This window comes from Condylura cristata, unplaced genomic scaffold, assembly GCF_000260355.1.
Source record: "Condylura cristata isolate star-nosed mole 26May11 unplaced genomic scaffold, ConCri1.0 scaffold00034, whole genome shotgun sequence".
Classification (NCBI taxonomy): Eukaryota; Metazoa; Chordata; class Mammalia; order Eulipotyphla; family Talpidae; genus Condylura; species Condylura cristata.
This window is the reverse complement of record NW_004567135.1, coordinates 8,313,108-8,324,886: the sequence shown is the minus strand read 5'-3', so window position 1 is coordinate 8,324,886 and position 11,779 is coordinate 8,313,108. Positions and strand designations below refer to the sequence as shown.

The 11,779-nt window shown below is 51.1% G+C and overlaps 1 protein-coding gene across 4 annotated transcripts in view; it reads right to left on the bottom strand.

Annotated features, from left to right (window-relative positions):
- MICAL3 (microtubule associated monooxygenase, calponin and LIM domain containing 3) overlaps positions 1-11,779 on the bottom strand; it is a 167,592-nt gene that overhangs the window by 127,360 nt on the left and 28,453 nt on the right. The window contains exon 1 of one of the 4 annotated variants that reach the window (XM_012732408.1): positions 1,273-1,305. The exons of the other annotated variants lie outside the window; for them this stretch is intronic. The gene's annotated coding sequence lies outside the window, so the exon portion shown is untranslated. Of the gene's footprint in view, positions 1-1,272; positions 1,306-11,779 lie in introns of those variants that run through there. 4 annotated transcript variants of the gene reach the window in all.

Genomic DNA, 11,779 nt, shown 5'->3' with positions numbered 1-11,779 from the left:
AAAAGGGAAAATATGTCTATGCTTTAGAAAAACTGGGATGGTAAGAGTCCTTCTATGTCAGAAAACAGTCCCTGGTTTTGTAAAGGATTTCATTACTCCCTGGAGGCTCTCAAAGATCTGAGGTGGCCAGAAGCCACCCCACGTAAGGGGCTGCGGTGATGAGCCACTGCGAGCCGCAGCTACGAGCAACTGATTATAATGATTGTTTTAGGGCTGCCTCTCCACCCCCCACCAGCCACACCGGAAGGTTAAGTAGAATTATCAGCCAGATTTTGTAGATCAGGAGACACAGAGAGGTTGAGGAACTTGCCCGAGTCACACCGAGAGGGCTCTAGCTGGCACCTGACCTCTCGGAGCCCAAACTGCTAGAGCAAACAGCCTCTGTGCTTACACCTGTTACCACCTTAATCCTAACAGCCCAAACAGCCACAGTGATCTGTAAATGACATGGGGGGCGGGGGGGCGGCGGTGAAGAAAGATGAGGGAGCCCGTGCAGCCAGGCAACTGCAGGGCCAGAAGCCACTGCTGCCGCCGGCACGTCACACTCCAGGGTGGCTGGACAGGCCAGCATGGGGCTCCGTGCAGACATGTTCCTGGGCCAGAGCAGGCGACACGGTCTCCAGGGCGCTGGGAGGGAGGATGAGGAAACGAGGGCCAGGCCGCAGGGCCGAGGGCGGAGGGCACTCCTGCCACCGTGAGAACCCGCCTTCCACCGCCAGACGCATGGCATTCAAACTGAACCCGACCCTGGCGTGCCCCCAAAACGAAGCGGACTTACTGGGTAGCCCAGTGTGGTGTCACTGTGATGCCAAGTCCCTCTGGCCAGGGCCCCTTCCCCTTGAGCCGGCCAGCCTGACCCGCGTGCCGCAGGCATGCACAGCTTACTGGGCCTGCCTCACGCTGTCTCGTGCTCCTGAGTCCTCTCTCCTCTGCTACCACGTTTCAGTCTTCAGCGGGGGTCTGAAGTAGGCGCTCCTCACCTCTACTCCTCCTTCCTGAGCTCCTGCACCTCTGCGCACCTATGCGTTTACACGTGCATGTGTGTGGGCGTACACCTGTACGCACATGCACATTTATATGTACAGATAGTACCGATTCACCCTACGCACCGTTTGCCATTGGTGCGTCTCCCCAATGGGAAGTTCCTTACGAGGTGCAGACACAGAGAAGGCCTCTGAGCACAGGCTTGGGAGCCGACCAAGACAGACCCCTGACTTGGTCCAGGGCCCACTTAACTCGCCTGTGAAGCGGAAGGAAGCAGTGCCTACCTACCCGGCGTTTCGAAGAAGCAAAAGCAAGAGTAAAAATGCTCGATAAATAAAGCATGATTCCGTTCCTGCCACCGTCTAGCTAATGCTGCTGACCGGAAGTTGAGGTTCAGCCGGGAGCTGTAGCACACTGTAGTGGGGAATGAGTTGCCCAAGGCTAGGGATCACCTGTGGAAAACAGGAAGCGAAGCATAAAGAGTGTTTAAGAAAGTAAAGTATCAGAGCAGTACAGAGCAGGACAACAGGCCCTCAGGACTAAATTCTGCACCCCAGAGCTCGTCCGACAAAGCCCCCCACTCGCAAGGCTCTGAGGCGGCGCTCGGGACAGCCAAGAACACAAACGCAGTGCCTCGTGCCAAAGGAGGGCGAGCCGGCGCCCAGGCTTCTGTTGGCATGGGGAGCCCTTTGACCATCGATGAGTTTTTGACTGTTATGTGATACAGGCTATTCCTTACAAACTATTGATTCGCGAAAATGCTTAATGATCAAAAGCTTCAATGAAGTGGACAACACTGTTGACGACGGCCTGTGTTTTGTTAGTCAGGACAGTATCCACCACAGTGCCGGAAAGACGGCAGAATACACACTGGGGATGCCACGAACCGTCAAGGTGTGAAGCGATGACTCTTCTCTGTGGATTCCCAAGACTGGGTGCCGGGCAGTACATACACTCGGTCTGTCTGTCCGTCTGTCTGTCTCTCTCTCTCTCACTGACCTCGGCACACAGATCAGCATACACCTACTGTTCAGGAGAATTCACACACTTTGAGCACATTAAAGTCTACAAATATGTAGCTAAACTGTAGTACAAGTAACATTTAACTATCATCACAAAAGGCAATGCTTGTGAAAACAGGTCCACAGTATCAGCCAAGCTGGCTTTTCTTTCTTCTTTTGCAGAAGAATAGATGGGGTTGAGAGCCTGAGGATGGGAAAGACAGCAGTGGTCAGCGAGAAAGGAAAGGGAGGGACATGAGGGAATTCACGGGAGCAAAGAAAGAGCAGCAAAACAAAGGGCTGGAACCTAACTTTGTGGGAGCCCTGGGGAGAAAGGCAGGTGGCCCTACACACAGCTCAGATCGTGCAGCTGAAGGTGCACAGCTCCTCCAAGGAGTCTGTAGAGAGCTACAGGAGTAGAGGAGATGGTGCCTTTTGGGACAAAATAAATGGATCTAGAGATGATTATGCTAAGTGGAACAAGTCAGAAAGTGAAAGACTGATACCAGATGATGTCCCTTATTTGTGGAATACAAATAACCAAAGAACACCAACCGGCAAAGCACAGCCAAAGTCAGTCTCCAACTCTAAGAACAATATGCTGGTTACCAGAGGGAAGGGGGAGAGGAGAAGGGGGGGTGAGTGAAGCAGGTGAACATATGAAGGGGTGAAAAATGTACCCCCACAATTACAAAAATACGTATGCACTCATTTTTAAAAGAGAGATGACTAGCAGAGATGCCAGGGGAGGCGGTGGGAAGATCACAGGCTACTATGGAGCTCCCCAGACTGTGACCTGCATCTGGGACCCACCAGTAGGTCATGACCAGCGCAGGCTTCTCCAGTCTCCACTGGTAAACAGAGACCTACCCGATGTACCAACAGGGCTCTTTTTTTGAAGATTTGTTTGTTTATGCATACAGAACTGGGGTATAGGCCAGAGGTGCGGGGGGGGTGGTGGTGGTAGTGAGAGGACAGAGTGGGGAGAAGAACAGGTACAAAGCACACTGCTGAGGGGAGCAGCGGGAGGCTCAGGAGAGGTCTGCCGCGCCATGTGGTCACCTCCGGGACAGGCGGGAATCGAACTCATGCAGAAGTGGCTTAAGCTTCTCAGTGCTGTGCTTTAACCCGCTGCGCCACCAGGGAGGGCCTAGTTTGGGATTTTTTTAAAGGTGCACTATGACTGTTGCAAATTGCTGCTTTTAAAGAAAACTAAAGCTTAAAACCAAGTGTGGGAGACCATCCTCCTCCCACTGTACACCTGGTTCTGACCCCAGAGGCAGCTTATCTGACTCCAAAGAGCGCCCCAGCCAGTGGGCCCAGGGTGGAGGAAGAGACCCTCAAAGTGTGGGCTCCTGGCTGGCTAACTGCGCGCTCTAGGAAGGACTGAACGATTTAGAAAGGGCCGTCTACTCCCAGAAACACCAGCCTGGCCAACGAAGGAGGACCTGCCCCCACTTTTTGCCAGGCTGAGAAAAGCGGGTGTTATGGCAGCCCGAAAGGCCTGCGGGAGGTGGGCAGGGGCCTGAGAATCCCAAGGAGCTGCGGTCGCTCGCACCAGGGCCCAGCCTGCTCGCCCGGGGGACGGTCCCCAGCGTCACACTGCTCACAGCCCGGGCCCCTGTGCCAGGAGGGGTGGGGGCATCTGCTTCAGTTACTTTCTGTGTTCATGCTGGCAGCTGAGCGAGTCAGAGGCGAACCCGGGCAGGGAAGTGGATCGAAGGAAAGTATGATTAATAATTACACTCGGCGTTTACAGAGCACCTCTTTCTTCCCTGACAAAAGCTCAAAGTGTTTTGGAGACATGACTTCACTAGGCCCTTTGGGTTCTTTATTGAAACATCATACCCGGCAAGTGATAGACAGTATCCCGCACAGAGACGCTGAGATATTAAGTCTGCTTTAAAAGATTAGGAAAAGCACAGACCCAGGCCAGTTTGCCCAGGGGGAGTCGGCGAAGAAACGAGACAAGAAGTTCTGCTTTTTCTGGCTGTTCTGGCTGGCGGCACAGGCTGCTTCTCAAAACTGATTTTTAGAGTTTAACAAAAGGAGAGTATCCCAAAGGTCCCAAAATTAGTGGCCAGAATTCCACAGGGTGGAATAAATGTCCTACCTCAACCTCCTCACAGCAGAGTCCAGATCAGGAGCTCAAGTTGCTGTAAATCATTTCCAAGACCAATGAAAAGGAGGGGAGATGGGGGGAAGAAAGGAGGAGAAAAAGAAAAGGCACATGTCTTGCCCAGATCAAAGAAGTTTTTTTAATCTCAAGAATGGTACATTAGTAGTTCTCTAAGGCCTGTCTCTTGCAAACCCTCAAAGCAGCATAGCATACTAGATAAACTGCTAGTCGTTTTATTTCTGTGTAATAGAGAAATACACACACGTCTACAAGACCAGACATCACTTCGTATTTACTCTGCATCAACTACAAACCAGGCATCGTGTTGGGGCTCCTGTGTCCCCAGAAATGGAAACAGCAGCTGGTATAACAATGTCTATGTATAAACAGCAGGTAAGTTCACACTTATATACTGTGAAAAGGTTTGTGGGGGCAGGGGGGAGGAACAGCCAAAATCAAGACTAAGTAACACGAGGGGCCTTCTTGGTGCAGGGGTCAGGAAGGGCCTCGGCGATGGAGCTGGTCTGGCCTAAGCCACAGGAGTGGTTCTCAGGAGCCTGCTCTGGGGGCTCAGCCGGTCAGCGGGGAGCAAACTCGGGTCTTCCTGAACCCAGGCCAGTGGGTTCAGAGTTCACTAGCTGAGAAAAGACTCCTGGCAGGCCAGGCCACCCCGCGCAAGGCCAGACTGAGGCATCTGGGTGTAAGGATCCTGTTTTGCTCTGTGTCCTGCACCGCCCTAGCCACCGCCTTCCTCATGGCAGGACACTGAGCACAAGCCGACAAGTCAAACGGACACCATGATCATGTCACAGGCGACGAGGCGATGCGGCAACATAAAATCTTGGCCTTCAAGAATCTTACTGTCCGGTTTGTGGAAAAAGGAAACCAGACTACCCACCACACAGTGCTCACGCCACCCCAAATGACCGAAGTTGTCGAGACAAGAAAGTATCTGTGGCAACATCCGACTCAATGTCGTGTATGTTCACAGGAAGGGGGGGCGCTCGGCGGCCTAGTGAGCCAAGATCCCTTCGGTGGGGCCCAAGCCGAAGGGAGAGAGAAGTTCGCTTAGCTGCATCGGAAGGACGCTCCAGGTATGTACACAGAAGTGCCCATGGAGAGCTAAGCCTCTGAGCCCACCGGACAGTGGGCCCACCCTAAAACACACAGCTGCCCAGCCCAGCGGCTCGCCCCGGCCGTACCTGGAGCCCAGAGAAAGATTCGCAGGGGCCAGGGTCCTGGGCCGGTGTCCCCCCTGGCACACTCTCGGCAGAAGGGAGATGAGTGGGCCTGTCTGCCCCGAGAACAGAAGAAGCAGACAGCCATGGAGCTCATTCACTGGGATAAAAAAATTAAATGCCAAGAAGGCAGGCGAAAGGGGAAAAAATCCAAATTGTTGTAGTATTATGCAACTGAAATTCCATGCATGAGCCAGGAAACACAAAGGTCACAGTTCCCACAGCAACTGTAACCTGACCCCGCAGCCTATGTAGACTTTGGCACCGTCAGACCCAAAGCAACCCACTGGCTCGGCTCTGCTCGGCACTGGCGCTCCCACCCAACAGCCGGGCCCGCACCTAGCTGCTGCCCAGCGGCGCGGGCTGCCACGGCAGGCCTATGTCTGTGCTACGCGCTCGCTCAGGCTGCCCGCAGCCCGCAGCCTTGCCCTGCAGGCCCTAGATCTTTCCGGAAGCGCTTGGTCGGACCCCACCAAGCTTAAGATGGGTTTCTGGTAATAACTGGTCAGTGGGTTACGTTCCCTGGACACGGAGAAATGAAGTGTGCGTGTGAAGGAGAGGTTCCCTGCTACCTGGCTTCTCATAACCTTGCCTACGCTCACCTGTGGGAAAGCAAGGCCGGGAGGGGTGCGAGGAGACAGGCGCTTGAGTCCGCAGAATACGGAGTGAGAACACGTTCCTCCCCCAGAGTGGCTGGACACAGGCAGGGTCATCCAGACCTGCAGCCATCCCGAGCAGCCCGCGTGGGGATACTGAGGCGGTGGTTCCAGTTGTGGGGATCGGCCAGTGGAAGCAGGACCTGCAGGAGCCTAGCTGGCTTAACAGGTGATCAGGTCCCTGCTCAAAGGCAAGACCCCTGAGCTCAGTCATCACAACACAAAGACTTACCCAAAAAAGGTTTATGTCCAGCCATCTTACCTTCCTCAAGGCTTATCTTACGGCAGTAGCTAATTTTTCGGTTCAGGGCAAAGAGAACTTTCCTATTGCTCCGGCTCCCATGGCAAAGGCAGACAAGGAAGGAGGCAAGTCGCTAGGGCCCAGCTCACAGCCAGGCCTTAGAATAGCTCTGGGTGCCCCCACCTCCCCCCAGCTCAGCTCCCCACCTGCTGACTCACGACCTGTAGCTCCGGCTTATCGGTGGCCTCACCTTTCTGGGTTCCAGGTACCTGAGGTTAAACACTGCCCCCAAAACCAGGTAACATAAGATATTTTGAAGGGAAGAGAGACAGACCATTGTCACAAAAGTTTTATTCCAATTTACTGTAATAGTTTCTTCTTACTACTAGGTATTGTTAAGATCCTGCTATGTCTCATTTTGAAATGTCATTTTATCATAGGTACCTATTTCTAGGGGGAAAAAAAATCACAGGATATGTGGGGTTCGCTATTCACAGTTGCAGCATTCCCTGGGGGTCTCCCTGGGGGTCTTGGAGGGTGCACTGCTACACTAGTTCTTTCTTTTTAAAAATATTTTATTGTGCCAACAGGCTTTTTTTTTTAATTTTTTTTATTATTTTTTTTATTACAAAGTTTATTTTTACATCATTTTGCACATTTTTTTTTCCATCTCGATTGTAATCCCCGCGGGTTTCCCATCACCAAATCACCCCTGTGCCACCACCATAGTCCCGTGCATTTCCCTCCCTTCCCCCCCCCCCATTTTTGATCCCATTCCCCACTCCACCCCCACAAAATGTCTCTGGTATATGGCTGTTCATTATTTTTGTTATTTTCTCGCCTGGTCCATTATACTCCTGCTATGAGTGACACCATCCAGTATTTTTCTTTCTCTTTCTGGCTTATCTCACTAAGCATGATCTTTTCCAGCTCCATCCAAGTTGCTGCAAAAGACATGTGTTTCTCTTTTTTGGTTGCTGAGTAATATTCCATTGTATATATGTACCACATCTTTCTAATCCAGTCATCTACTTTTGGACATTTGGGCTGCTTCCATGTTTTTCCAATTGTAAATAAAGCAGCAATAAACATGGGGGTACAAGTATCTTTTTCAATCAGTGTTTTTGTGTCTTTTGGGTAGATACCTAGGAGTGGGATTGCTGGGTCGTAGGGAAGCTCCATGTTTAGCAGTTTGAGGAACCTCCAAACAGTTTTCCATAGTGGTTGTACTAGTTTGCATTCCCACCAGCAATGCCAGAGAGTTCCTTTTTCTCCACATCCTCGCCAACATTTGTTGTTGCTAGTTGTTTGAAGATGTGCCATTCTCACTGGGGTGAGGTGGTATCTCATTGTGGTTTTAATTTGCATCTCCCTTATTACGAGTGATGTTAAACATTTTTTCAGATGCAACAGGCTTTTTTTAAGATTTATTTATTTTAATAATAATAATAATGAACAGTTATACACCAGAAGACAATTTATGGGGTGGGGAATGGAGGAGCCCAAGGGGTCCCCCCCTTGGGATCAAAAACAGTGGGCAGTGGGGGGAGGGAAATGCACTGGACTTTGTGATGGCACAGGGTGATTTGGTGATGGGAAGCCCACGGGGATTGCAACTGAGATGGAAAAATGCACAAAATGCTATAAAAATAAACTATTATTTTAAAAAAGATTTATTTATTTTATTCATACAGAACTGAGGTACAGGCCAGAAGAGCAGGGGCAGTGAGAGGATTCGCCAGAGACAGAGTGGGGAGCTGAACAGGCAGACTGACAAAGTGCACTGCCGAGGGGAGCAGCGGGCGGGTCAGGGGAGGCCTGTTAGTCGTGTGGGTCAGCTCCCCAGGTGGGGATTGAACTCGCACTGAAGTGGCCTCAGCTAGCTTCATAGTGCTGTGCTTTAACCTGTTGCGCCAGCACGGAGAGCCCTGCACTGTTATTTCTTTTCACACTTCATGTTTTACCAAAAAATACCACTCCGGACCCCGATCACCCACTTCTTTTACAACAGCTGAGTCTGGTTTTATAGAAAGAACAAGAATAACTGGAGCAAACAATTCCTGTGGCTTTGCATGTGGTGCACCCTATTCCATCTGCTTTTGACTTTGCACAAGATTTCACTTTAAGCCTCACAAGGACCTCCTGGACTAGGTATTCGCATTCACATCTTAGCGATGAAGAGCCTGCAATGGAGCATGCACTCAGGGTCACAGAGTTCCAAGCGAGAGAAGACAGAACTGTGCCGCTGATCTGGGCCCTGCACGGACGCACGTCGCGCGCTGCTGCCTTAAAAGCACGAACATCTGTTCCCTGGGAGGACAATGCAGGCAGAGTCGCCGCTTTCAGAGACATTCCAAGAGTGACTTCTCTGACAGACCTGGGCACCTCAGCCACCTGGTGAGCGCAAAGCCTGTCAGGTGACTGTTATGGAGGAGCCCAAGGGGTCCCCCCATTCACCTCCATCTACTCGTCACAGCAGCTCCATTCAAGGAGACGCATGGAACCGCACTTCACTTCAAAATGCCACTTGCCAAGAAGTCATCAAGCATTCTGATGCCACGTGGGCACAACCGACAAGCCTGGGGGCATTGTCTTCCCTCTGCCTTGACTTACTTCCCGTCTTACAGATTCCCACAGCTTCCTGTCGCTTGGAAAGACAAGACTTCTCGGTGCCCCTTTCCTCACCCAGGCTTCCTCTCCCTTTAGGTTTGTTCCTAAGTTCCAGCCCCACCCCCACTACGTAATTTATACCCATTTGCTCAGATAACCAGCAAAGAAAACAACTCAATATATTCACTCATCCCAAGTCAGACATGGAAATTCCTTATAAAGAGCTAAATGGATAGAAAACAAATGAGGCTCTGCAGTCACACCTGCACGTAAGCCCAAGTGTGTCCCCCAGAAGAGAACCCAGAATTTCCACCAGCCTGGGTCATGTGATCGTGCCAAGAAGCGGCCTGCTATGCACCTCCGAGCCTGGCCCCTCACCGGCACGAAGCAGCACCGACTGCTGCAGAGGGGTGAGGTGGTTCACAGAGCCTGCAGGAAGAGAGCCCACAGAAGAGCGTCAGCTCAGTAAAACATCTCACTTTGTCTGGTCTGAACAAGTAGAAGGAAAAGATTTACAACTAAAGTATTTTGTAGGAAGTAAGGTAGGGGACAAGTTAACTTTTTTGTTCTTACAACTTACTTACATACCCTGGATACACCTCCTGTTATTAAATTCCACCCTTTCTACTGAAAGGAAACAAAAATCTCATGAGATAACACAAGGGAGTTAAGATTAAAAGGGGAAAGGGCACTGCTCCCTTTTCCTGGCTGGTATTTAACATGACGTGACAGACTTGAGCCCAACCTCCGAGTCTGCCCAGAGCCTGGCCCCCAAGCACAGGGCTCACTGGTCACATGCTTCTGGCTGTTTCTTAGCAGCAGTATGGTGAGTACGTAGCTATCGAGAGCCCAGGTGCCTTCGTTTCTGCTTTCACAGGATCTTATGTTTCTAAAAGCTAGTACAAAGTCACTAACAGAAGTTCTGAGCATGAAAGGTTACACCGGTTATTGGTCAATCCACTCTGGAGATCTGATAATAGAGCAGAAACACATCCCAGAGATAACTGCCACATAAATCTGTGTTTGCATTAAGAACTAATGGAAAATTTGTCTTAACAAAATTTTAAATTTTTATCCTCCCGAGCATAAAGGATACTACCAAGACAATGAAAGGGTAGCCCACAGAATGGGGTAAAATATTCACAAATCACATATTGATAAGGAATCTGTATCCAGAATACATAAAGAACACTTCCAACCCAATAATAAAAAGCCATTGAATTATTTTTGGCAAAGGGTTTGAAGAGCAATTTCTCTAAGTAAGATATACAGTGTGCAATGATCCACGAAGGGATGATCAACGTTATTAACGACCAGGGGAATGGAAAGCAAAACCATTTCCCATCCGCTGGCATGGCTCGGGGAAAGACAGGCAGTACCCAGTGCTGTGAGGCAGGGACCCCTTCTGTGGGAGTGTAAACAGCACAGTCTCTTTACTCTGGAAAACAGCTGGAAACGAGACCCAGCAATTTCACTCCAGGTGTGCAGACACAGCCATGTGTCAGCTGACAATGGGGACACATCCCGAAAAACTTGCCACCGGTACCTGCACGGCTGAGCAAAAAATGTCAGCGTGCAACAATGCCTTGGAGGTGTGGCCCATTGCGCGCTCCGTCCAGACGGCAGGGCCGTCGCTACCATCCGTGTGGCCTGTCACCAAATGAAACGCCTTCAAACAATGAGCAACTGTACCCGAGCAGTGAAAGATATGGCCACACAGTCGTGTGCACTGATGCTTACAGCAACTTTATTTACAACAGCCGAGAGTGGAACCAAGCCAAGTGTGCCTCAGCAGATGAACAGAGAAAACACACTACCACCATAGAACAGAGTGGATGTGGCCTGCTAAGAGGAATCAGGTCTGACACAGCTACACCCGGATGAACTCTGAATCATCACGCTCCATGAAAGACACCCGTCAAGAGGTGACAGCTGGGTGACTCCACTTATGTGAACTGCCCAGGACAGCAACACTCTACCGTGGGCAGCGGAGCAGTGGCCGCTGAGCCATGGGGAGGGGCGGGGAGAAAAGAGTTAGTCCAGGGCCACAGGGCTGCTCTGGGGACCGCTGGAGGTGCTCCACAGCTACGGCAATGGTTTCACAACTTCGGAATACACCCCAGGCCGGTGAATTTTACACTTTGAGTGAACTGGATGGTATGTGAATTATATAATAAAGATGTCTTAAAAAAAAAAAACCCGAGAGGGCCCTCCCTGGTGGCACAACGGGTTAAAGCACAGCACCATGAAGCTGTCCGCAGCCACTGCAGCGCGAGTTCGATCCCCGGCCCTGGAGCTGACCCACAGGGTGCAGCAGACCTCTCCTGACCCACCCGCTGCTCCCCTCAGCGGTGTGCTTCGTCAACCTGCCCGTTCTTCTTCCCAGTCTGTCTCTGGTGAATCCTCTCCCACCCCCCTCACCCCGCTCCTCTGGCCTGTACCCAGTTCTGTATGATAAATAGGTATTAAAGAAAGAAAGAAACCTGAGAATAATAACTATGACTATTGTGTCACTGATTCTCATAAGTAACACAGGACCTGCCCCCCAGCAGATACTCAACAAACCTTAATAAATCAAGAGACACCTTTTTGCAGTGGTTGTTTAAAGAAATGCCCCTGCATTCACTGACTTCCGCAGGACAGTTCCCGCCTCCAGGACACTGCCGCGCCCCTTGTGCCCCTTTTCCTAGTGCAACACACCCCTAAATAGGAGGCTGATGCTCGTGGTCTAGAATCTCCTCTCCACTTGGGTCTATGACGCTATGCCGGAGACCAAGAAGCAACAAACGTTTCTGAGAGCACAGAACGTGAGCTCCCGGGAGCAGGAGGAAGGCGAGGCCGGCAGCCCCTCTCTAGCGGTCAGCTGCAGACTCAGGCAGGAGCGTCGTGAAATAATCGGAGGCTCTGGGGCAGCTGACAAGGGCGAAGTC